The 25,144-nt window shown below is 41.8% G+C and overlaps 1 protein-coding gene across 3 annotated transcripts in view; it reads right to left on the bottom strand.

Moving 5' to 3' along the window:
• LOC139374910 (catenin alpha-2) overlaps positions 1-17,642 on the bottom strand; it is a 677,819-nt gene extending 660,177 nt beyond the window's left edge. For 2 of the 3 annotated variants that reach the window (XM_071116130.1, XM_071116133.1), the window contains exon 1: positions 17,480-17,642. The gene's annotated coding sequence lies outside the window, so the exon portion shown is untranslated. Of the gene's footprint in view, positions 1-13,370; positions 13,478-17,479 lie in introns of all 3 variants that reach the window. The other variant, XM_071116132.1, reaches the window with a different exon arrangement.
• Positions 17,643-25,144: the final 7,502 nt, after the last annotated feature.

Here is a 25,144-nt window from a genome sequence, read left to right as displayed (position 1 = left end):
CAGTACCAGTCAAAAGTTGACACACCTACTCATTCCAGGGTTTTTCTTTATTTTGACTGTTTTCTACATTGTAGAATACTAGTAAACACAAAACTATGAAATAACACATGTGTAATCATGTAGTAACCAAAAAAGTGTTAAACAGATCAAAACATATTTTATATTTGAGATTCTTGATGACAGTTTTGCACACTCTTGGCATTCTCTCAACCAGCTTCATGAGGTAGTCCCTGGAATGCATTTAAATGAAGAGGTGTGCCTTGTTAAAAGTTCATTTGTGGAATTTATTTCCTTCTTAACGCGTTTGAGCCAATCAGTTGTGTTGTGACATGGTAGTGGTCGTATACAGAAGATAGCCCTATTTGGTAAAAGATCAAGTCCAAATTATAGCAAGAACTTCTCGAATAAGCAAAGAGAAACAGTCCATCATTACTTTAAGAAATTAAGGTCAGTCATTCTGGAACATTTCACAGGATTTCAAGTCGCAAAAACCATCAAGCGCTATTATGATGACACTGGCTCTCATGAGGACCGCCATAGGAATGGAAGACCCAGAGTTACCTCTGCTTCAGAGGATAAGTTCATTAGAGGTACTAGCCTCAGATTGCAGTCCAAATAAAACAGACACATCTCAACATCAACTGTTTAGAGGAGATTGTGTGAATCAGGCCTTCATGGTTGAAATGCTACAAAGAAACCACTATTAAAGGACACCAATAAGAAGAAGAAGGCTTGGACCAAGAAACACGAGCAATGGACATTAGAACAGTGGAAATCTGTCCTTTGGTCTGATGAGTTCAAATTTGAGATTTTTGGTTCCAACCGCCATGTCTTTGTAAGATGCAGAGTAGGTGAAGTGATGATCTCCGCATGTGTGGTTCCCACCGTGAAGCATGGAGGAGGAGGTGTGATGGTGTGGGGTTGCTTTGCTGGTGACACTGTTTGTAACGGTTTTCTTCCGTTGAAGGAGAGGAGGACCAAAATGCAGCGTGGTTAGTGTTCAACATTTTTAATATAGACGATAAACGAGAACACTACAAAATACAAAACAACAAATGTGAAAACCGAAACAGTCCTATCTGGTGCATAGACACAAAGACAGAAGACAAAGATAACTAAGGCCAGGGCGTGACACTGTTAGTGATTTATTTAGAATTCAAGGCACACTAAACCAGCATGGCTACCACAGCAGTCTGCAGCAATATGCCATTCCATCTGGTTTGCGCTTAGAGGGACTATCATTTGTTTTTCAATAGGACAATGACCCAAAACACACCTCCAGGCTGTGTAAGGGCTATTTGTCCAAGAAGGAGAGTGACGGATCTCAATTGAGAAGGTTTGGGATGAATTGGAGCACAGAATGAAGGAAAAGCAGCCAACAAGTGCTCAGCATATGTGGAAACACCTTCAAGACTGTTGGAAAAGCATTCCTCATGAAGCTGGTTGAGAGAATGCCAAGAGTGTGCAAATCTGTCATCAAGGCAGGGGTACCTACTTTTAAGAATCTAAAATATTAAATATTTAACACTTTTTTGTTTACTACATGATTCCATATGTGTTATTTCATAGTTTTGATGTCTTCACTATTATTCTACAATGTAGAAAATAGTGAAAAATAAAGAAAAACTCTGGAATGAGTAGGTGTGTCCAAACTTTTGACTGGTACTGTATGTGCACGTGCCTGTGTACAAATACTGTATGTGTTGGAGCTTGCGTGCGGACAGGTGTGACGCGCGCACACGTGTGTACCCATCCATATGTACGCATGTGTGTGTGAGAGTGCCATGTTAGAGGAATCTCTAAAGTAGCAGTAGCAGTTGGGGCTCAACCTTTCATATTGCTGTTCACTAGAGCACACACACACACACACACCATCGCACAGCCAGAGAGGCTGATCAAAGTAGATACGGGAACGTGTGTGAAGCCTAAGCGCAGCCTTGCAGCTTCCCCGGCATACACATGCATGTATACATACATAACCACACACACACAAACATACACACATGTACACACATTCGCACACACATATGTGCCATTTCACTTTCTCTCTCTTTCTCTCTTTAAAGCACCATCACTCTCTCTCTCTTACACATGTGTACACACAAACTCGCACATATCTTGCAAGTTCAAAGTAAAAACAATGGGGTGGCTTGTAGCCCACATGAGAGCCCTATACGAAGAAGGCTGATTCTGTAGCCAGAGAGAGAGAGAAACCAGGTATGAAACTGATAGCTCTCGAGATCATAATGACATTTGTTTGCTCTGATGACATCCGCCGAGCTTCTCCTGGACATGATCTAAGTGCAATTTCAGCTAAACACGTGCCTCGAATTAGTTGAAATTACAACGTGTCAATTTCCTGCCTGTGTCCTGCTGCATGAGTCAACGACTAGCCTATTAGATGATAACGTCTTTCACAGGCGTTTCTCTCAACTCAACACAACCCCACCCACTCACCTCCTCAGGTAGCTCCTGTGAAGACAGACTTCAAACTTCAAAGAACAAAGTGACAGACTTAATCAAAGTTGTGCCTCCATACAGTGTGACACTTGTATTAGCTAGCCTGGACCAGGAAGATCCCTCCATACACAGTTGCAGATTAGGCATATGGCGAACATAAGGTGTTTTTGGGGTCCCTCGCAGCTAACCACTAGCATGATATTCCTTATGAATCATTCCTGAAGTAAGCATCTATATACAGCCTTATAAAGGGTTTATGAAGGCTGAAGTCAGCTATGCAGCCTTATAAAGGGTGTATGAAGGCTGAAGTCAGCTATGCAGCCTTATAAAGGGTTTATGAAGGCTGAAGTCAGCTATGCAGCCTTATAAAGGGTTTATGAAACAGTCATTTTGCCTTACAGGTTGTACTTCATTTAAAATATGCCCTCCTCGTGTATGGCTGACTGTGCAGCCGCACAGTGAAAGGTGTAGGGTCCGTCCCAAATGACCTACACAGTGCATTACTGTGGGCCAGATGTAGTTCCCGAAAAAAGGGAATAGGGTGCCATTTTAGGACACACACATGGAGTAATGTAAAAACCTGCCAGGCCTCTCCCTTTGAAGAACTATTAAAGAGAAATCCATGTTATTGCTTTCCTGTAACAGACAATATGCCATAAAGATTTCCCTTTTACCACGTCACTCATTACAGAATAAAAAGGACCAAGGCACGACGATGGGAGAATCAAATTGCTTTCCGTATTCGTAATTACTTTTTTTTCTCCACAAATTGATCAAGTTTGAACCAATAACAAAAACAGATGACTGGCGACAAGTAATTCTATCCGGGCAACGCAAAATTGTCTCTAGACTGGATAGGCTGCTTCCCAAATGGCTTACTATTCCCTACATACAGTAGTGCACTACTTTTGACCAGGGCATTATATAGAGAATAGGATGCCATTGGAGACGCATCATAAACTTCGCTCAAAATATGATGTTGAGTCCAGATAGGAGAATTGGATGGTGGAGATGCTTGAGGAGTTTTATAGCTTGTTGTTTTATTTCAAAGACAAGCTCATATACACAGACTGACACTGAAGTCCCTCTGAACATCCAATAAATGTTTTAATCAGTGCTAGAAATACACTAGTCATATCTCAGGCTTTTGTCGTCTACATAGACAACACACATCCTAATTGACTCTAATGCAACTATGTGAGAGTCAACTAAGTCTAATTGATTCTTATGTGACTATGTGAGAGTCAACTAAGTCTAATTGATTCTTATGTGACTATGTGAGAGTCAACTAAGTTTTGGCTCCTGCAGTGCACTGACTACTTTCCTGGACACACTAACACATGTCCTCACCTATTGTAATTATTCACTTTGAAACACAACAAAGGCAGCACCAGACCCTCAGACGCCCCTCAGTCTCTTTGAAGTAAATTCAGCAAGGCCAAACTAGCAATTCCACACACACACACATGCAAGCCCACACCCGCGCACACACACTGAGCACACTCAAATTGAACCATCCCCTTCTAAGAACATGGGGGCAATTCTCACAGAGCTTGAAGCCAGCCACCCATCCGCCCCTTTGGAAAAATGTTGTTGGGTTTCTCAAATGAGGGGAAATCTGTAAAGCGCACATGCTGTCTCTCCTCGCATGGCCCTTCGTCTCAGCGGCAGAGGCAGACGATTTATGATTCATATTCTGAAGACAGGAAGGGAGCATAAAAAGGCTCCATTACTTACAGCTGTACTGACATCCTCTTGGCTGGCCTTGCAGGGATTAAAGGGGCAATCTGGGATATTCTCGATATTGCGCTTCCCAAATGCAAAACAATTTTAAGGTTGTAAATGTATTTGAGACGAGATACTGTTTATACTTAGATTTCTGGAAAGCCTACATAAAAATCAGGCGGAATGAGCACGGCCGTTACTCATCCAAGTAAATGAAGAACATTTAGTGGTTAAATCGTATTAACAAGATGAGAGAAAAATAGAATTACTGTTGGGTTTTTAAATTCTAAACCAAGAGCATGAAATTACATATGGCAAGCTGTGTTCTAAGGATTGGATTTTGGACAAGATCTTGAGTTTTCTGTCTTTTGGTAATAGAATGATATGGTCTGACAAGCAAATGTGCTGTCATTCAGTCAGGGTGTGACAAACGTCATGACACTTCAACAGCATCACAAGCAAATTGGTATTATTGTGTCATAATAAGCTACATACACAAGATAAACGCTATGTTTTTACAGATAAGAATCCATTCAATTGCTGTTCCCAATACATCCTGTAGCTCTTGCCTTTTTGGTGCATGTGTGTGTGAGTGTATAAGAGTCCTGCATTGGGTCGGGTACCCAATCAGCTGGCGGGTGCAATGAAAACCTTCCTTCAACCCGTGGGTCAGTTTGCGGTTCAGAACAACTATAACGCGGGTCGGAATTTTTTTAAATTAAGATGATTGCAAAATTAAAGCATGTTAATTTCTTCTCTTCTCTCTGCTGCACTGCATGCAGCTGTAGGCAGCCCACGCACTGTTGCATTGGGTTGCCTAGCAGTAAACAAACACGCAGTGCCCGTGTCTCTGTCCCATAGTCCCTCATGATGTGACATTCACTGCATGTAAAAATCTCCAAAAATCTAATTAGCCCTAAGGCTGCCTTGTTAAATCTTGTTCATTCTCTTAATTAAATATGACTGAATGTCTGATCCAACATACTTTGGTGATATAGTTATCAACCTACTGCATATCCTTTAAAAATAAATATGTTTGTGTACAGGGTTGGTTATGTTTCCACTTGCCTGTAAAGAAAGGTGTATTTAATGTTCAAGCATTCTTATTGGTTGGTTCAACTCTGATGACAATAAGCCGTGTTGTGATTGGCCCCGCTTGCAGATAGAGGGAGATTGCGAACGTCAGGTCTTCCCAGTATGAAAATGTGATGCAAGGGGTAGGTCACGTTCTGAATACTGTTTTCTATTTTACATTGTGTACAAGTTTGCTGTACATTACTAATTTATACATGCGTGGGTATATGGTACCTGTTAGGGATGTGCTTTGGCATATGATTGCTGTAAATAAGTGTGTTAGCTAGCATACACCAACGTAATGGTCACATAAGCCCACTGCTAACACAGTTGTCTTCATGATACAGATTTTGCCATTGACAGCCATCAATATCGTTAAGCCCTGCAAAACTAACGTGCTGTTTCCTATTTAACAACAGGTATTTACACATGTTAAATTTTGTATTGTATTTTTGTATTTTGTTTGTCCCAGTATGAAAATGTGATGCAAGGGCTTTGCCATCGACAGCCATCAATACCGTTAAGCACTCCCTGCACAACTAACGTGCCGTTTCCTATTTAACAACAGCAACAGAAATAAACGATGCTCAACTGGGACCACTGGCTGATGTGATTTACTTGGACAAAACACAACGCAAGGAGAGTACGATTTACATCTGTTACACATGCTAACACTTAAGACAAACTGGTAAAATAGCTAGCATAGCTAAGCCATCGCTAGCATTCAGTGGTTGAAGTTGAAGTAACTTTTGAGAGTAATGGAGTTGCCTGGTGACTATGACATGAATTTACACTAAATATATAATTCATGAAATGTGGATGGGAGCTATAATACAGTTATAATACCGTGTATCTTTTTACTGCTCCTTGAAATCAGGCATGGCTGCATTGCTTTAAATGGGGAAAGACTGCTTCCGTACCCCGCTCGTCCCCGCTTGCGTGAATTTTGTTAAATACATTGATGTTATTGGCGGGTACTGGGTTGGCTCTCGGAACAATTCTATGCAGGTCGGGTGGCAGAGAAAAATCTGTCCTGATGTCAGGCCATGATAATATAGCTACTGAACCAAATGGTGAAAGTATAAAAGGGAAAATAAATATACATAAATATGGGTTGTATTTACAATGGTGTTATTTCTTCACTGTTTGCCCCTTTCTTGTGGCAACAGGTCACAGATCTTGCTGCTGTGATGGCACACTGTGATATTTCACCCAGTAGATATGGGAGTTTATCAAAATCGGGTTTGTTTTCAAAGGCTTTGTGGCTCTGTGTAATCTGAGGGAAAAATGTGTCTCTAATATGGTCATACATTTGGCAGGAGAGAAGTGCAGCTCAGTTTCCACCTCATTTTGTGGGCAGTGTGCATATAGCCTGTCTTCTCTTGAGAGCCAGATCTGCCTACCGCGGCCTTTCTCAATAGGTGGTTGTAGAATTTAGCGGATATTTGCTGGATTTTCATAATTAGATGGTATCGGTCAAATTATGCTCTGCATGCATTATTTGGTGTTTTACGTTGTACACAGAGGATATTTTTGCAGAATTCTGAATGCAGAGTCTCAATTTGGTGTTAGTCCCATTTTGTGAATTATTGGTTGGTGAGCAGACCCCAGACCTCACAGCCATAAAGGGCAATGGGTTCTATTACTGATTCAATCATTTTTTGCCAGATCATAATTGGTATGTTGAATTTTATGTTCCTTTTGATGGCATAGAAGGCCCTTCTTGCTTTGTCTCTCAGATCGTTCACAGCGTTGTGGAAGTTACCTGTGGCGCTGATGTTTAGGCCGAGGTATGTATAGTTTTTTGTGTGCTCTAGGGCAACGGTGTCTAGATGGAATTTGTATTTGTAATCCTGGTGACTGGACCATTTACTGTCAGGGCCCAGGTCTGGCAGAATCTGTGCAGAAGATCTAGGTGTTGCTGTAGGCCCTCCTTGGTTGGTGACAGAAGGACCAGATCATCAGCAAACAGTAGACATTTGACTTCAGATTCTAGTAGGGTGAGGCCTGGTGTTGCGGACTGTTCTAGCGCCCTCTCCAATTTGTTGATATATACACTGCTCAAAAAAATTAAGGGAACACTTAAACAACACAATGTAACTCCAAGTCAATCACACTTCTGTGAAATCAAAGTGTCCACTTAGGAAACAACACTGATTGCCAATAAATTTCACATGCTGCTGTGCTTACAGCCCAACACCGTGCAGGACGTTTGGCATTTGCCAGATAACACTAAGATTGGCAAATTCGCCACTGGCGCCCTGTGCTCTTCACAGATGAAAGCAGGTTCACACTGAGCACATGTGACAGACGTGACAGAGTCTGGAGACGCCGTGGAGAACGTTCTGCTGCCTGCAACATCCTCCAGCATGACCGGTTTGGCGGTGGGTCAGTCATGGTGTGGGGTGGCATTTCTTTGGGGGGCCGCACAGCCCTCCATGTGCTCGCCAGAGGTAGCCTGACTGCCATTAGGTACCGAGATGAGATCCTCAGACCCCTTGTGAGACCATATGCTGGTGCGGTTGGCCCTGGGTTCCTCCTAATGCAAGACAATGCTAGACCTCATGTGGCTGGAGTGTGTCAGCAGTTCCTGCAAGAGGAAGGCATTGATGCTATGGACTGGCCCGCCCGTTCCCCAGACCTGAATCCAATTGAGCACATCTGGGACATCATGTCTCGCTCCATCCACCAACTCCACATTGCACCACAGACTGTCCAGGAGTTGGCGGATGCTTTAGTCCAGGTCTGGGAGGATATCCCTAAGGAGACCATCCACCACCTCATCAGGAGCATGCCCAGGCGTTGTAGGGAGGTCATACAGGCACGTGGAGGCCACACACACTACTGAGCCTCATTTTTACTTGTTTTAAGGACATTACATCAAAGTTGGATCAGCCTGTAGTGTGGTTTTCCACTTTAATTTTGAGTGTGACTCCAAATCCAGACCTCCATGGGTTGATAAATTTGATTTCCATTGATAATTTTTGTGTGATTTTGTTGTCAGCATATTCAAATATGAAAGAAAAAAAGTATTTAATAAGAATATTTCATTCATTCAGATCTAGGATGTGTTATTTTAGTGTTCCCTTTATTTTTTTGAGCAGTGTATGTTGAAGAGGGTGAGGCTTAAGCTGCAACCCTGTCTCACCCCACGGCCCTGTGGGAAGAAATGTGTGTTATTTTCCCATCTTAACTGCACACTTGTTGTTTGTGTACATGGATTTTATAATGTCGTATGTTTTTCCCCCAACAACACTTTCCATCAATTTGTATAGCAGACCCTCATGCCAAATTGAGTCAAAGGCTTTTTTTTTATCAACAAAGCATGAGAAGACTTTGCCTTTGTTTTGGTTTGTTTGTTTGTCAATTAGGGTGTGCAGGGTGAATACGTGGTCTGTCGTACGATAATTTGGTAAAAAGCCAATTTGACATTTGCTCAGTACATTGTTTTCACTGAGAAAATGTACGAGTCTGCTGTTAACGATAATTCAGAGGGTTTTCCCAACGTTGCTGTTGACACATATCCCATAGTAGTTATTGGGGTCAAATTTGTCTCCACTTTTGTGGATTGGGGTGATCAGTCCTTGGTTCCAAATATTGGGGAAGATGCCAGAGATAAGGATGATGTTAAAGAGTTTAAGTATAGCCAACTGGAATTTGTTGTCTGTATATTTTATCGTTTCATTGAGGATACCATCAACACCACAGGCCTTTTTGGGTTGGAGGGGGTTTTATTTTGTCCTGTAGTTCATTCAAGATAATTGGATAATCCAGTGGGTTTTTGTAGTCTTTAATAGTTGATTCAAAGATTTTTATTTGATCATGTATATGTTTTTGATGTTTGTTCTTTGTTATAGAGCCAAAAAGATTGGAGAAGTGGTTTACCCATACATCTCCATATTGAATAGATACTTCTTTGTGTTGTTGTTTGTTTTCCAATTTTCCCAGATGTGGTTAGAGTTTAGGGATTATTCAATTACATTGAGCTGATGTCTGACGTGCTGTTTCTTCTTTTTCCGTAGTGTATTTCTCTATTGTTTTAGTGATTCACAGACTCTGTAACGTTCGTCGGTGGAAGAAGGTGAGGACCAATGAGCAGCGTGGTAAGTGTCCATATTTTCTGTCTGGTGCAGATAAAACACTCAACAGAAAACAATCACCCACGAAACACAGGTGGGAAAAGGATACCTAAGTATGATTCTCAATCAGAGACAACTAACGACACCTGCCTCTGATTGAGAACCATACCAGGCCAAACATAAAACACAACATAGAAAAACGAACATAGACAACCCACCCAACTCACGCCCTGGCCATACTAAAACAAAGACATAACAAAAGAACTAAGGTCAGAACATGACAGACTCAGGTTTTCTGGGTCTCTATGTTTTTTGTTGGACAGGTTTCTCAATATCTTTCTTAAGTTTTTGCATTCTTCATCAAACCATTTGTCATTGTTCATTTTCTTCGGTTTTCTTTTTGAAATGTGTAGATTTGATAGGGAAGCTGAGAGGTCAAATATACTGTTTAGATTTTCTACAGCCAAGTTTACACCTTCACTATTACAGTGGAACGTTTTGTCCAGGAAGTTGTCTAAAAGGGATTGAATTTGATGTTGCCTAATTGTTTTTTGGTAGGTTTCCACACTACATTCCTTTCACCTATAGCATTGCTTAATATTACTCAGTTCCTTTGGCTTTGATGCCTCATGATTGAGTATTACTCTGTTCAAGTAGACTGTGATTTTGCTGTGATCTGATAGGGGTGTCAGTGGGCTGACTGAGCACTCTGAGAGACTCTGGGTTGAGGTCAGTGATACAGTAGTCTACTGCCAACAGATGAGCAATAGGTGTACCTACCATAGGAGTCCCCTCGAAGCTTCCCATTGACTATGTACATACCCAGCGTGCGACAAAGCTACAGGAGTTGTGACCCGTTTTTGTTGGTTATGTTGTCATAGAGTTGTGCCTCTCTCGCTCTCTCTCTCTATATACTCTCTTTCCTCTCTCCTATACACTTTCTCTTCATTAGGCTAACCCTTAATGCTGATACTATGTCATACTGCAAGACACATGATCCAGCAGTCACCTATACATGGAAAAAAGGACAATAGTGAGTGATTGACAGACACAGTACAGCTCTAATGTGAGCATATGCTGGCCTATGTGTGTCTGTGCAGTCAGTAGTGAATAAGGGCTTCTGACGCAATATTTCCTTGGGGGTGCTGAATATATCAACATAAAAAAAAAGATAGCATAGTCGGGGTTAAAAAAGGGAGAGAAAAAATATCCTGTCGTAAACAATGGAGAAGTTAATGCACAAAGACACTAGGGCCTGCACACTGCGGGGGGGACGAGCTGAGAGCTGAGTAGGTACTGGGGGGCCACACTGGACCCTGATCTACAGTGTGTGTGTGTGTGTGTGTGTGTGTGTGTGTGTGTGCGCCTGACACTGTGTGTGTGTGTGTGTGTGTGTGTGTGTGTGTCAGTCTGCAATTGTGTGCGTGGTGTGTGGCAGTCATTGCATATGTGTGTGTCTAGAGACAGTGCCGCTGCAGCAGGCAGGATGGACAATGGGAGGGGGTGTGGGGCGGGTAGACAACACTGCCAGGCTCTGAGCCCTACAGGGAGATTTGCCTCAGATGGAATCAAAAGAACAACAAGGCGTTCCCAGGTACAGGGCAGATAAAGGGAACAGCAGAAAGAGAGAGAGAAGAGGGAGGGAGCTGCCAATATAGCCCTTTGAATTGAATTGAGAGTGAGAGAGGAGGGGGTGGAGAGAGAGAGAGAGAGAGAGTAGAGATGCTCAGCAAAGTGACAGAGCCTCACAGGGATTAGCATAGTGAGAAAGTGTGTCCCCAAACGGCATCCCATTTCCTATATAGCTCTGTGGGCGCTGGTGAAAAGTAGCTGACGTACAACTTGAGATTCAGACTTATGCTGAATGATTGTCCTGTGAATGCTGTTTGTGAGACATCAGAAAGAACAAGTGACCATGACCAAGATCTACTTAGCCTTCTGTAAAATCATAGAAAGACCTTGTTTACTTTCTAGGCCTAGATCTAGCCAGCAAGGTTTAGTCACGAAAGTCTGCTTTTAAAGAATTATCTATTATCTATTTGTATTCCTATAGTAGGTGAATGACAGACAGGCACTGGAGAGAGAAAGAGAAAGAGCAAGTGAGTGAGTGAGATTGAATGTGTCAATTAATCTAGTATTCCACAGATACATGGAAGAGAGGGCTTGTATTAAGAAAGAGTCCGTACTGTATTAGTTTAAACTAATTAGCCCCTGGTGGGCCTTCAGATCCTAGAGATACAACATAGTAGTGTTGTATTTTATTCTGTGCTTCAACTTCTCCCACACATCACACAGGTCAGTACTGGGCCACTCTGGTCCTAAGAAGGATTGGTAGTGACCGTGGGATATATCCCAAATGGCACCCTATTCCCTATATAATGCACTGATCAAACATAGTGCACTGTTTAGGGAATAGGGGGCTATTTAGTGTAGGCATCGCCATGGCAGGTGAAGTAATGGGAGCAAAAATAACTTTGCATGATAATAACTTCTCCCTCTCCCATTCTCTATTTCTCACTCCCTCAATCTTCCTCTCTCTACAACACAAATGGATAAGGTTACATGGACAAGGGGGACCTGATCCAAGATCAGCACTCCTACTGTGACATGCTTGACAGAAAACGGACGGAGTACTGTCTATAGGCTAGGCTATACTGTAGCAGCTTAATTCAGATGTGCAGTCTATCCTTTGTGTAGCTAAAAGAATAGAATATAATATAACTTTTGGTTAAAATGGAAATGTGTATCTGGCGGTGTTGGGAAAGGCAGAACACACACACACACACACACGCGCGCGCGTTAAGAGGCACAGGGTCAGCAGCAGCAATTGTGGGGGGTTAAGTGCCTTTCTCAAGGGCACAACGGCAGGAGATGGTAATTGGGATCAGAGACCAGCAGCCTTCCAGCTGCCAGTTCAGTTCCATTCTCACTTTTGTGTTGCCCGGCCCGGGGCTTGACCTTCCGGCTGCTGGTCTGCCTCTCTAACCTCTAGGCCCCTGTTGTTCTCCAAAAGAGTATCCCCTTCAAAGAGGAAAGAGTTTCCTGTTTCCACCACAAATAGAAACACGAGGAAATACAGATGGTGCTCCTTCAGGACGGAGAGCCCAGTCCTGAAAAGAAAAAAAGCTGCTGTGGATGGTGACGAGTAGCCCATTTATGATGCATGGTAGATTACTAGACCTACTACAATAGTTAAAAGACATCACGCAGGCAGGAGAAAGCCAACGCCGTCCATTCTGATCACTTCTCTTTCATCTCCTTGCCTTTGGAGAACATCAAAATGACCACAATACCACCACGCCAAAGGGAAGAGGGGGCTCCTCGATACCGGGCCATGCGAAGCCTGAAGAAGACGCTGTCAAATCAGACCTCAAAAAGGCTGATAGATGAGGCAAAGCTAAGGATTGATAGGCCATTTCCATAATGCAGGCGAGCTGATACGCTAGAAGCCTAAGACCCTGTCACATCTATAGCTCCATGCTCCTACCGAGAGGCCATGCCATGCTAGACAACATTAGGAGTCAGACAAGTCACTAAGATCCATACTAGTGCCACTAAAATGCACGCCCAATGCTAGGTTCATACTGGATATCAGAACACAGCCAGTGGGTTTTGACAAAAATATTGCCATTTGATAACCTAGAACATACTAAGGACAGCCGATCACCCTGCTAGTCTGACTGGGTACCTTATGCGTTATAAAATGCACAACTAGTAGTAAGTACCCGTCTGCTACCGGGCCCTGGTAAAAAGTAGTGCACTATAAAGGGAATAGAGTGCCATTTGGGACTTGGCCATCATCTCAGAATAGATTCTGTAGATGGAAAGCGATAGAGAAAATCCTGTAGTCACTTGAGGGAGGGTAGAAGGTGCCAAGGTGAAAAGTGTGCACTTGAAACGGATCAAGTACCCTGAACATCAAAGTGGATAACTAAGTTGTGGTTGAGAACCAGCTATCATCACCCACCGACTGCACTGTCAGTGAGTGAACGAACCAAGGGGGTTAATCTGTGTCAGTCGAGGCCCACTCACAATTTATAGGACCTCCATGAACGGCAAAGAACCCATTAACAGTTCAATCTGGTCAAGATCAATATCTCTACTTGGAGGATAGGGGCAACATCATCTTCCTTGGAAGTCTGCGAGGGGAATGAATAAGAAATGTTAAATGAAAAGGTCTTAAAAGAGCCTTTAAAATGCCCTGCAGCAAGTCTGCCCTGAGAAATAAGCCTTGTCTGCTGGACAATGATGAACAAAGGTGTCTTACCACTCAGAGTTCGCTTGCTAAAATAACTCCTCGATCTTGTAGTCCATTAGCTAACTCCCTCACGCCCCTGTGCCTTTTTTAATTGAGCCGATAACAACTTTATCACAGGTAATTTTACCTCTTAATAACATTGGTTTGCTCTTTCCATGCTTTGGTGATTTAAAAGATTTCCCAATGGCCAATTTATCAACTGGACACTCAAAACGAATTAATATGGCTAATTATGGTAAAACACAGTAAAAAGGGCTCATTCCCTAATTACATAGTTACAATGTTCTTAATTCAAGTACGAAGTACTTAGCTGTACTAAACAGTAGTATGCTCGTTTTTTAACTACCCTGTGAAGAACATGATTGAGTGCTTTTTTTCCAACATGGCGTCTGCCTAGGACGCTACTAGAGGGAAAACTAACATGGCAGCTGCACGTCTAGCACTTTGTGACATCGGCTGATGTAAAAAGGGCTTTATAAATACATTTGATTGATTGATAGATACTAAGCAACTGAGTCTATGGAGACGCCGGTATACTGTTGGGTGTGGTCTTTGGCTGTTTGAAAGCTGGTGAGAATGCAGCTAAGTGCAATGCGCTCACTCTCTAGGAGCAGTGCACTGACTGCTGGCTGCTGAAACTAAACTTCCCACCATATCACTGGATCATCAGACCACCTCGGTTCAACTAGCATTTGTTTTCTTGTAAATACTTTGAGCGTTTGATTGAGCCTGCCTTGAGGGCCAGACGGGCGAGATTTGGGACTTTGGACACTTTTAAATTGGTTCCAGTGCACCAGTCAAGCTTAATCAAGCCCAGCTAAAGTATTTGAACTCCTACGAATACTATTTGAACCCGGGTTTGCGGGGCATCTCTATGGGGTCACCCATGTAGTCACTACTTTGGGCAGCTAAACAAACAACATGTCTGAACTGAACAAAAGTCGTTGTCAGGGTTATTGTGACTTTTAAATGCATCATCATCCAAAATGTCCAACTGCTTTCAGAGGGCCTGAATCACATGTAATAGTACTCCTACAGAATATTACAACAAATACTGAGTTATGTCTCATACATCCTAATGTCTCCATTAAAGACAAATGTGAGGACAAAACATTGTCGCTCTGACGAGGAGGAGTAGTAGGAAGGATCGGAGGACCAATGCGCAGCGTGGTAAGTGTTCATGATATTTATTATAACTCAGAACACTAAAGAACAAAACAATAAAGCGACAACGAACAAAACGAAACAGTCCTGTACGGTGAATACACAAAACAGAAAATAATCACCCACAACTCAAAGGTGAAACCAGGCTAACTAAGTATGGTTCTCAATCAGGGACAACGATTGACAGCTGCCTCTGATTGAGAACCATACTAGGCCAAACACAGAAATCCCAAATTATAGAAAAAAGAACATAGACTGCCCACCCCAACTCACGCCCTGACCATACTAAAACAAAGACAAAACAAAGGAACTAAGGTCAGAACGTGACACTATCAATGGAAAAATTTGACCAATCTTCCATGAAAACAACCAAGGGATCAAAGTTGTCAGTGCAATAACCTTCAACGTTGTATTATATACATGGCAACATTACTCGTTGTGGTCAAGAATTACCATCGATGTGGCACAAGTCAGTCTTGATCCATCCTATAGCCTTTAGGTATGTTCACATAAGATGACCAACCCTAAGTCATCCTATGGTGTGTGTTTTTCTCACCTTAGCATAGATAGACCATTCCCCAAAGCAGAGCCTCAAAACCTTGAAACCTTACTTCTTTGGAGTGACAGACTGAATGCAGGCAGTGGAAAAACCTCTACCTGGGTTTTAAAACCTCTACCTGGGTTTTGTTCATTAGGGCACACAAAGGAACATGTTTAGCAGCGGAAAGGGAAAATGTGTGTTTCTATTCGGACAAATCCTTGTAGTCCCTCTCTGTATCAGTCTGTTTTCTTCCGTTTGGTGCCTAATTCACAAAACCTTAGTTCAACCTGCATTTCTGTCCCAGGCTACAGGGCTTCTATGGCTACCATGAAGCCTTCCAGTTGTAGCTAACGACCACTAACAGGCTCCAAGGTGTCCTGCCAATATGGCCCCCACCCCTGTCTCCCTGGCGACCAGCCACAAAATGCACTCCTATTGAACTGTTATTGATTGTGTATCTAGGACCTATAGCCTATAACAGCTCTCCAGAGTTCCAGGACAACACAACAAGGAACTAGTAAGACTGCAGCCCTATAACTCGACCCAAACACTAAGACTGTGTCTCAAATGGTACCCTATTCCTTACACAGTCCACGCACACACACACAAACGACTGAAGAAAACAATTGTGAAGAAAACACAGAGTGAGCCATATATACTCTCTGTGAGTATCCTCCCTGCATGCCTGGGCACCAATCAAAAGTTCAAGTTCTAAATGCGGCCACTCCGTGAACCCTGGAGCTCTCTGAGATGCCAGGCCCAGCTCCGGTTACAGGAACAGAATGTGTGTGTGTGTGTGTTATCCACAAACCACACACCGAATCATAACCCAGACATTACTGTATGGGACTATAATTCAATAAACATGCACAGACACATGGGTCTACACACACTAACACTCTGCTTTTGAGCAGTCAGCCATTCACCACTACTGGCTTATTATTGGACAGGCACTGCTTCTTGCCAGGAGGAATGAGGTTGTGCACAAACAAAGCCAAGGGCCTATTTTAGTATTGGGGTGTTTTTAGAACAATTACAAACGTGTTTACCATCTAACTGTAGATAAAGAAAAGTACTACAGCACTGCCTTTTGTATTGTATGAGCTTTGGCGCTCACATGCTACGAACGCTTTCATTGAAAAGCATTCCAACACCGTTTTATGTTAGGTGCTGAGGCAAAAACAACACTTGCAGTCGGCTGCTTACCTGAGTCACGAACTTCATTATCTAACCGAGTGTCAATAATTCAACAATAAATACAAACAAATATGGGAAAAATGTGATTGTTAAAAAAAACGACAACTGTGCACTACACTACTAACTTTTAAACCTGCCTGGTAGCCCAGCTGAAAACAGTCAAGTAACGTTAACTCATTCAAAATGATTCCGCGAGAAATGTTGAACAGCACCACTGTTGTGGTATTAAAAATAGAGGATTAAATTAAGCCACACATCATATATATTAAGATATATGTGGTTGCCCCTTATGTGACATATTCAGACAACGAGTTGCCTAATAGTACAGTCTAACCGAGACAAAGAATAACGGATGCATTATCCGGATGGGTAGGGACGAAAATATAGGATGCGCACGGACACGGGGCTCCAGCCTGAAATATTCAGATTGGAAAAGGAATAACTAAAAAAAAACGAGTAATTCAATAATGTCAGCTACCAGTCAACACAAAGCCACTCGAGGCTACACGAACCCATGCTGTGTTCCGACGGAAGACCCATTATTCCCTAGATGAAAACACAGCCAACGTCTGTGTGGTAGCTTAGCTGCTATCAAGCTAACGTGCTACACCAGCCAGGTCTCGCCACTCGCCCGACAAGAGGCTCGTGCTGACAGCGCGCGTGCAGGCTTCACCACTGCTTGTTGGAGGGTACCGTACCCACTTGGAGAACGGTTCAGCTTTCATTAATTACCCAGCAATGCCGGGGGGGGGGGGGGGGGGGGGAATAACCATGCATATCATAGAGGCATTAAACGTGCATCCCCTTTCCTTTAAAAAGGATGCATTATAATTAGAATGTTCGTTGAAATAGAGAAATTGACTAGGACGCGTCAACCTCGCCTTGCTAACGTTACCGTGTAGCGTCTGACCCAGCCGCGAGACCGCGTTACGAAATTGCTCGGAAAAACCCTGTCTAGTGTGGCTGTCTTTCAAAGCTTACCTGGTTTGATGACAGCTCTTGTATCTCAACCAAAAAAAATGATGTATAATGTGTTGTTTTACTGTGTATTCCTAAAATATACTGCCTTCTCGGTCTCGTTCCTTCGGTTGAATCGCCTAAATCCGTGCGCTTTCCCTTCAGAATAGTGCTGAATCTGAACGGGTGCACGGCACGCGCGGCTGTCGGTGTCTAGGAAATTCTACCGCCGCTCCCTGCCAAATAATGACCACTCCCACCGCTGAAGCCACAGCCACAGACGAGGACAGGTGCTGATCGTGCGCTCTGTGCGCAGCTCCGTGGAATAGTGAGTGCGTTGCAATATAGTGAGTTGCGTGGCGCACATTCAAAAGGACTTTCAAATCAGCGGACTCGCCCTCGTGCGCATGCGCAGTATATCGATTGAGACCGCGTCCTGCTAGTAGGTTGACAGCGCATTTTTATGCGTGTCGTTGCCAAATTGTGACTCTGAAATGCTGGAAAATGGGACAAGTGGATGATGCGCATAGTCTACAGTGACTGATAATGATTGTGGTTATGCCTGTATTTAAAAAAAAATATGGCTAGGGCAAGCTATAAACAAGGAGAAAGACTGGACGTGAGAACAAACGCACAGGCCTTGTTGTCTATATCTAAATGTGAAACGAACAACAAATACATTCACCTTGTCATTGGAGTTAAAAGTCGGGTGAAAAATACGAAATTCCATAACGATGATGACTTTTTTCAAATCCGATCAGTTTTCCACGTTGATTCAACGTCATTACATTGCATTTTTTTGGTAGAAATTGCCTGGAAACAACGTTGATTCAGTCAGTTTTGCCCAGTGGGATGCATCAGCAACGGAACATAATAGGCCTGTCAAGTTGAAATATTATCGTTGTTAAATGTTACATGGAGACTAGGCCCTAACTGGTTAATTCACATTAGTTGACAACTCAACCAAATGTAAATCCAAATTTGACGTTGAACTAATGTCTGTATCAGTGAGACTCAGATTTTTCACTTTAAAATGTACGTCAAACAAAAACAAATGATTGCAAAGTTAAACAAACCATACCATATGCACAAGGACTAATTTGAACAATTTACACACAAAAAATGTTTACAAAAACACATTTACTTTAAGAACGGTGCAGATGCAAAGTTTGGTAATGGCACAAACAGCACAAACCATTATTATGTTACCAAATTTTGCATCTGCACTATCCTTCACCGTGGAATTGCCCATATGTCTTTTGACAGTGATGCTCACATTTTTTATTTGGCTCTACGAAATGTTTCATATGAGGCGATAGTATAGAATGTCACCTTTTGTTTTAAGGTATTTGCATCCATATCTGTTTACCGTTTAGAAAGGAAAGCACTTTATGTATCTAGTCGTCCCCACCACATGTCAAAAGCATTTGGACAATTCACTTATAGTGTATAAAAACAGTCCAAAGTTTAGTATTTGGTCCCATATTCCTTGCAAGCAATGACTACATCAAGCTCATTGGATGCATTTGCAGTTTGTTTTGGTTGTCCAATAGTACTGTAACTGAATGGTGAGTGATGACTGGAGTCATTTTCTTTCTAAGTGAGTAGATGTTTCTGAACACTTCGAAATTAATCCTGATAGTGTCATGATTAAGAAAAATCATTAATGAATCATGAAAAGTGATGAGTGAGAGCGCCATTCAGAGGCTATAAGAAAACATGGTATCTTCTCACCATTAGTATTAGTTAGTATTTTTTAGGGGGTATGACCTTTGTGCCTCTAACTTTCTCACTCATCATCGTTCACAATTAATTCATGAATATCCATAATCATGGTAGCATCCACATCAGGGGCATAGGCATGGGTGGACCTGGGTGGCTATAGACTCCAAAATGACACAAGACATTATTCACCATTCTGTTCCTATTGGGCCAAAAAGAATCCAAAACACCACCAAAACAAGCCGCAAATGCCTACAACTGACTACTTGAATATACTATAAGTGAATTTGTCCAAATACTTCTGACTTCTTCAAATCGGTGAACTAGATACATAAAGTGCTTTCATTTCTAAACGGTAAAACTGATATATATGACAATCCCCTTAATTAAATGCTGACATTCTGTACTGTCACCTAAAATGAGACATTCTATCGCAAATCTAAAAGGCTAAATTTAAAAACGCAGCGTCACTGTTCAAATACATATGGAGGGGAGTGTATCTGTCAAAAGGTTGAACGCCTGAATCTGACCCCATACATTTGTCATCATGACATACATTTATGGAAAACATGCAGAGTTAATGCATTAACATACTTTGGGCATCACCTGACGGGCTAAATTAAAATTCACAGGTAGATTCAAGTAGGTGTATGTGGAACCTATATCGAGCGCAAAGACGAGTCAGCCTCAGATTTCAATTAGCTGGTTGTCTAAAGGTCTATTTTTGAGCATAGAGAAAATATTTGCATAGCCTATATTAATATCAATTTAGCTAATTTAGGTGACTCACCCATTAATAACCTTATATAATCATATCACACACATCTTGCAAGTTGCTTAACAACACATGGTAATCTACATAGGCCTATAGGCTGTCAAAAAAGTTGTATCTCCATCTCTTCATTCAAAGAATCAATCATGGACACCTTTACTGACAGTTGTGGCTGCTTCCAGTGATGTGTTGTTGTCTCTACCATCTTGCCCTTTGTGCTGTTGTCTGTGCTCAATAATGTTTGTACCATGTTTTGTGCTGCTGCCATGTTGTGTTGCTACTGTGCTACCATGCTGTGTTGTCATATGTTGCTGCCATGCTATGTTGTTGTCTTATGTCTGTCTTTATGTAGTATTGTGGTGTCTCTCTTGTCGTAATGTGTGTTTTGTCCTATAATGTTGTATTTTTAATCCCAACCCCCACCTTCCCCGCAGGAGGCCTTTTGCCTTTTGGTAGGCGTCATTGTAAATAAGAATTTGTTCTTAACTGACATGCCTCGTTAAATAAAGGTTTAATTAAAACAAATAATAGTTAAATAACAGGTGCCTGCACCGCTATGGTACTGGTTTGAATTTGATGTGTTGACATTCACACTGTTCTTAGTCACAGGAGTACTTTAAAATGGCTAAACCTGAACAATATAATAAGATTGCCACCCTTTCAAATCACTCCTACAGCCACAGCTTGAAATTGGCACTGTGTTCTAAAGCTGGCATTTGCCATGCTGTGCCAATCGGAGTTTGAAATTATATCTCGAATGGGAAATGAAAATGCAACAGCCATTTCAATCAAGAACCATGAAAATGTTAGTGCCACATAAAGGCATCTTTACAATGTAATTACATTACAATGACTGTATATCACATGTTCCATACAATTTGGATGAGTGCAAATCACACTATTGTGCCTGCTATCATTGGCTCAAATTGGTTCCGCAAAAACAATGGGATATGTCCCAAATGGCACCCTATTTTCTATAGTGCACTTATTTTGACCAAGGCCCATAGGAAATAGGGTGCCATTTGGAACACAGACACCAGGGCCCATAGATAATAGGGTGCCATTTGGAACACAAAGGCAATGTAAACTGCACCTTGATCATTGACATACACATGGATACACGTGAATGTGATCTAGGCTACATTCATCCCTCTTTATTATAACGCTATAATAAAACCCAACTATGCATATGTGACTCGTTTCAGGAACTAGGCCTATGTTGCGCGTCACTACTTCACAGGAGAGCCATATGAGCGTAAACTTAAAATCACTTTAAAATAAAACATGTTTTTGGCAGAAATGCCTTTTGGAACATTTGTCCCGAAGCCAATCCTGCGTTGTCTTGGCTGTGTGCTTAGGGTCGTTGTCCTGTTGAAAGGTGAACCTTCACCCCAGTCTGAGCTCCTGAGTGCTCTGGAGCAGGTTTTCATCAATGATGTCTCTGCACTTTGCTCCGTTCATCTTTCCCTCGATCCTGACTAGTCTCCCAGTCCTTGTTGCTGAAAAACATCCCCACAGCATGATACTGCCACCACCATACTTCCCCATAAGGATGGTTCTAGTTTTCTCGGGGACCTTCAATGCTGCAGAAATGTTTTGTTACCTGTCACGGAGCTCTACAGACAATTCCTTCGACAACACGGCTAGGTGTTTGCTCTGACATGCACTGTCCACTGTGGGATCTTATATAGACAGGTGTGTGCCTTTCCAAATCATGTCCAATCAATTGAATTTACCACAGGTGGTCTCCAATCAAGTTGTAGAAACATCTCAAGGATGATCAATGGAAACGGGATGCACCTGAGCTCAATTTCGAGCCTAATAGCAAAGGGTCTGAATACTGAATACAGAATACTAGCATTTCTGTTTTAATATTAAATACATTTGCAAAATGTCTAAACCTGTTTTCGCTTTGTCATTATAGAGTATTGTTTGTAGATGATGAGGATTTTTTTTTAAAAATTTAATACATTTCAGAATAAGGCTGTTATGTATGTGGAAAAAGTCAATGGGTCACTCTGAATACTTACTTTCCAAAGGCACTGTATTTACATATATTTATGTGTGTGCGTCAGTGTGTGTGCACATGTGTGCGTTTGAATGCGAGTGAGTGTGTGTATGTATGGGTACACATGTACAAGCAGCTGTGCAGGCTTTAGCCTCAAGCATTGGATGTAACAGCGTTGCCCCTCAGTGTCATTCAAACATACTTTTTTTGTGTGTTTATTTCTACTTTATTTTTATCTTTGACTGGAGGCATTTTACTTAAATCAAGTTCTAAAAAAAATTATCTGAAAAGAATTCTCCCTCCATTTACACATTTTTTTTTTCTTGCATTTCAAAATTATTTCCTTGTAATATTTGGTTTTTCTATCAATACTTTTGGGTTTATGTTCGCTTTCAATATCATATTTTTTTTGCAATATAACATTTTTGTTCTCGACATAACAAGTTGTGCTTGATATTAATGGCACAAAAGTAACTCACTTGCAGGCCTGGGCAATGCCAGTCCTCGGGTCAGAATGTAATTAGTTTAAATCAGCTATGTTTGCTAGGGATGGGGGAAAAGTGTGTCACCAATCAGGCCCCCTGAGGACTGGAATTGCCCAGGTCTGCTAGAGGATTGCACCATATAATATCACTTTTACTCAATTACACAATTTCTCCCCACCATGGTTTCAGTAAAAAGCTGAGGGATGGGGCTGGAGAAATGCAACCACTCTCAAATCCATAGACTATGCTATGGATGCAAGAACTGAACATCCATGATATCACCATGATAGTTTTAACCATGTTTTTAGGTAGTGGTTGTTTACATTTATTTTGTTTACAAACATTGGAGTAAAAAATTATTATTAATTTATATGCCCCAAAATGTATGTATCAACTAAGGATTGCTCCTTTAACAGTGGCCTTTATACAAGCATTTCGCCAAACTCGCAATAATATCTGCTAAATATGTGTATGTAACCAATAAAATTGATTGTATTTGATACAGCAGAACTGCAGTGTGTAGTCGTTTTATTCTGTCCACTGTTCCATGAATGTCCCATAAGGTCATTACCATCTCCCGCATTTGGGCTTTTTAAATGTGGTCACCTTAATTCCACTGGTGGAAACATTGTTTACTGCTACATGTTAACACCATGTTTTCACATGTGAGGAGAGTAACATTATTTCAACCCCACATGTGAATCTGCAATTCCACGTGAAGTTTTTTAAATATTTTTTTTTACATGTGAAACAGCAAATATGAATTTTACATGTGAACGTTTTTCAGATGTCAAAATCCAATTCCAGATGACTAAGTTTGTCACGTGAATGTTTTTCACATGTAAAACTGCATATCCGATTTTCACATATAAAGGTTTTTAAGATGTGAATCTGCTAATTTATTTTCTCACCTAATGAATTGCCTGTCATGCAATAGAAAAAGTGGGGCAGAATCTCTCCTCTGCTTTTTGCTGAATTGTCTACTTCCCCTGGTGATCCGCCCGGCGATTGGCAATTCCCATAATGAGCTTGAGACTCTGTGTGATGCGCTGTTCTAAATATTCATAAATGGAGTAGAGTGTGTGTGTGTTTGTGGGTGTGTTTTTAACAACATGATTGGTCCGCCATGGGGAACCCATTTCCTTGTTTTTATCAATGATGTTAGAGCATTGACATTATCACATCATACAAGAGCAACATACACGTCCTTTAAAAACCAAACCCTGGTGAATCAATAACTATTACCGGTTTGTTATGATATTCGTTTAAAAAAAAGTATATAAGAAAGCTCTGTTTGGCTGCTGATTGCGATCACTTGGTACGTCCATGGTCTTCTGAAGTATTTGATGAGGCTTCGACCGCGTACTGCTATAAGAGATTTGGTCACAGTTCTCTCTCTCTCTCTCAGAATCTTCACTCGTTCATCACACATTGTCAGCTCCTAGCTGGGCTCGGAGGGGTGGAAAAGCATCAAGTGATGTTCAATTGGAGTCTGTTGAATTTGAAGACAATTACCGGGACCCTGGAATAAGCAGGTAATTACAAAAAAGCCTCTGAGAAGATATGCCTCGCACAGAAATTTGATTACACTGCGAGTTCAAGCCAACAAATTGGGTCAGTGTTAAGTAATTTGAGAATTAGTGAAAGGGATATAAGGGGCAAGACACAGAGAAGTAGCAGAGACAAATGAACTAATGTTAAACTTCCACAACCTTAGGTCGGCAAGGGAAAACATTGGAGCCAAATGTTTATTTTGGTTTATTATTTTTTTCTCTCGAAATTATTCATTTCAAATTATCCATCCAACTGTGCTTAATTTTAGTAGCTAGTTGCTAAGTAAACACTTTTTTCTCCATAAAAATGGAATTCAAGATAATTGGGTTTGGTCATTCATGTTTTTATTTATTAACCTTTATTTAACTAGGCAAGTCAGTTAAGAACAAATTCTTATTTACAATGATGGCCTAGGAACAGTGGGTTAACTGCCTTGTTCAGGGGCAGAACGACAGATTTGTACCTTGTCAGCTTGGGGAGTCGATCTAACAACCTTCCGGTTACAGGCCCAACGCTCTAACCACTAGGCTACCTGCCGCCTCATGTTGTCATACTCTAGTCTAGTTTATAGACAACTGTCCTGTGAAAGCACTAGCATTACCTATTTTCTCGTTCAGATCTTCAGATGAGAAATACACAGGCTTCACAGGACGACACATCCCTCTTTGTGTGTCGTATTCCCCGCCTCTCCATCGCTCTCTTCAGAAACCAGGAGGCGAGGGAGAGAGGAGGAGCAGTTAATAGCAACCCATTGTCTCCCAGCTCAGCTACATGATGGCTCTCGGTGAATGGCAGGCAGTGGCCGGGTCTGGGACAAGCTGTCGGTGGTGGGGGCCGTTTCTCATTTGTCAGGGGGAGAAGCCAGGGCTTTGTGGGATTATGAGGCACCCAGAGTGGGGTAACTGGGGCTCCAGTCTCCACCCTCCACCCAGCCTTAGCCATCTGCTGCCCCTGCTTCATCTGGAGCAAAGCTGCTCTACACTGGGAATAGAGCTGTTTCTGACTGTGGATAGATATAACTAACTATATGCTGTATTTGTGCATCATTTTAACTACACACAGATCCTAGCAAGAGGCAGTGCTTGATGATGAGCTACTAAAATATGTATTTTGTATACAGTGTTTAAAATAAACAATTTGTCAAATAG

The sequence above is a fragment of the Oncorhynchus clarkii genome, chromosome 19 (genome assembly GCF_045791955.1).
Source record: "Oncorhynchus clarkii lewisi isolate Uvic-CL-2024 chromosome 19, UVic_Ocla_1.0, whole genome shotgun sequence".
In the NCBI taxonomy this organism is placed as follows: Eukaryota; Metazoa; Chordata; class Actinopteri; order Salmoniformes; family Salmonidae; genus Oncorhynchus; species Oncorhynchus clarkii.
Note: the sequence above shows the minus strand (reverse complement) of the source record. Positions and strands in the feature narration are given on the sequence as shown.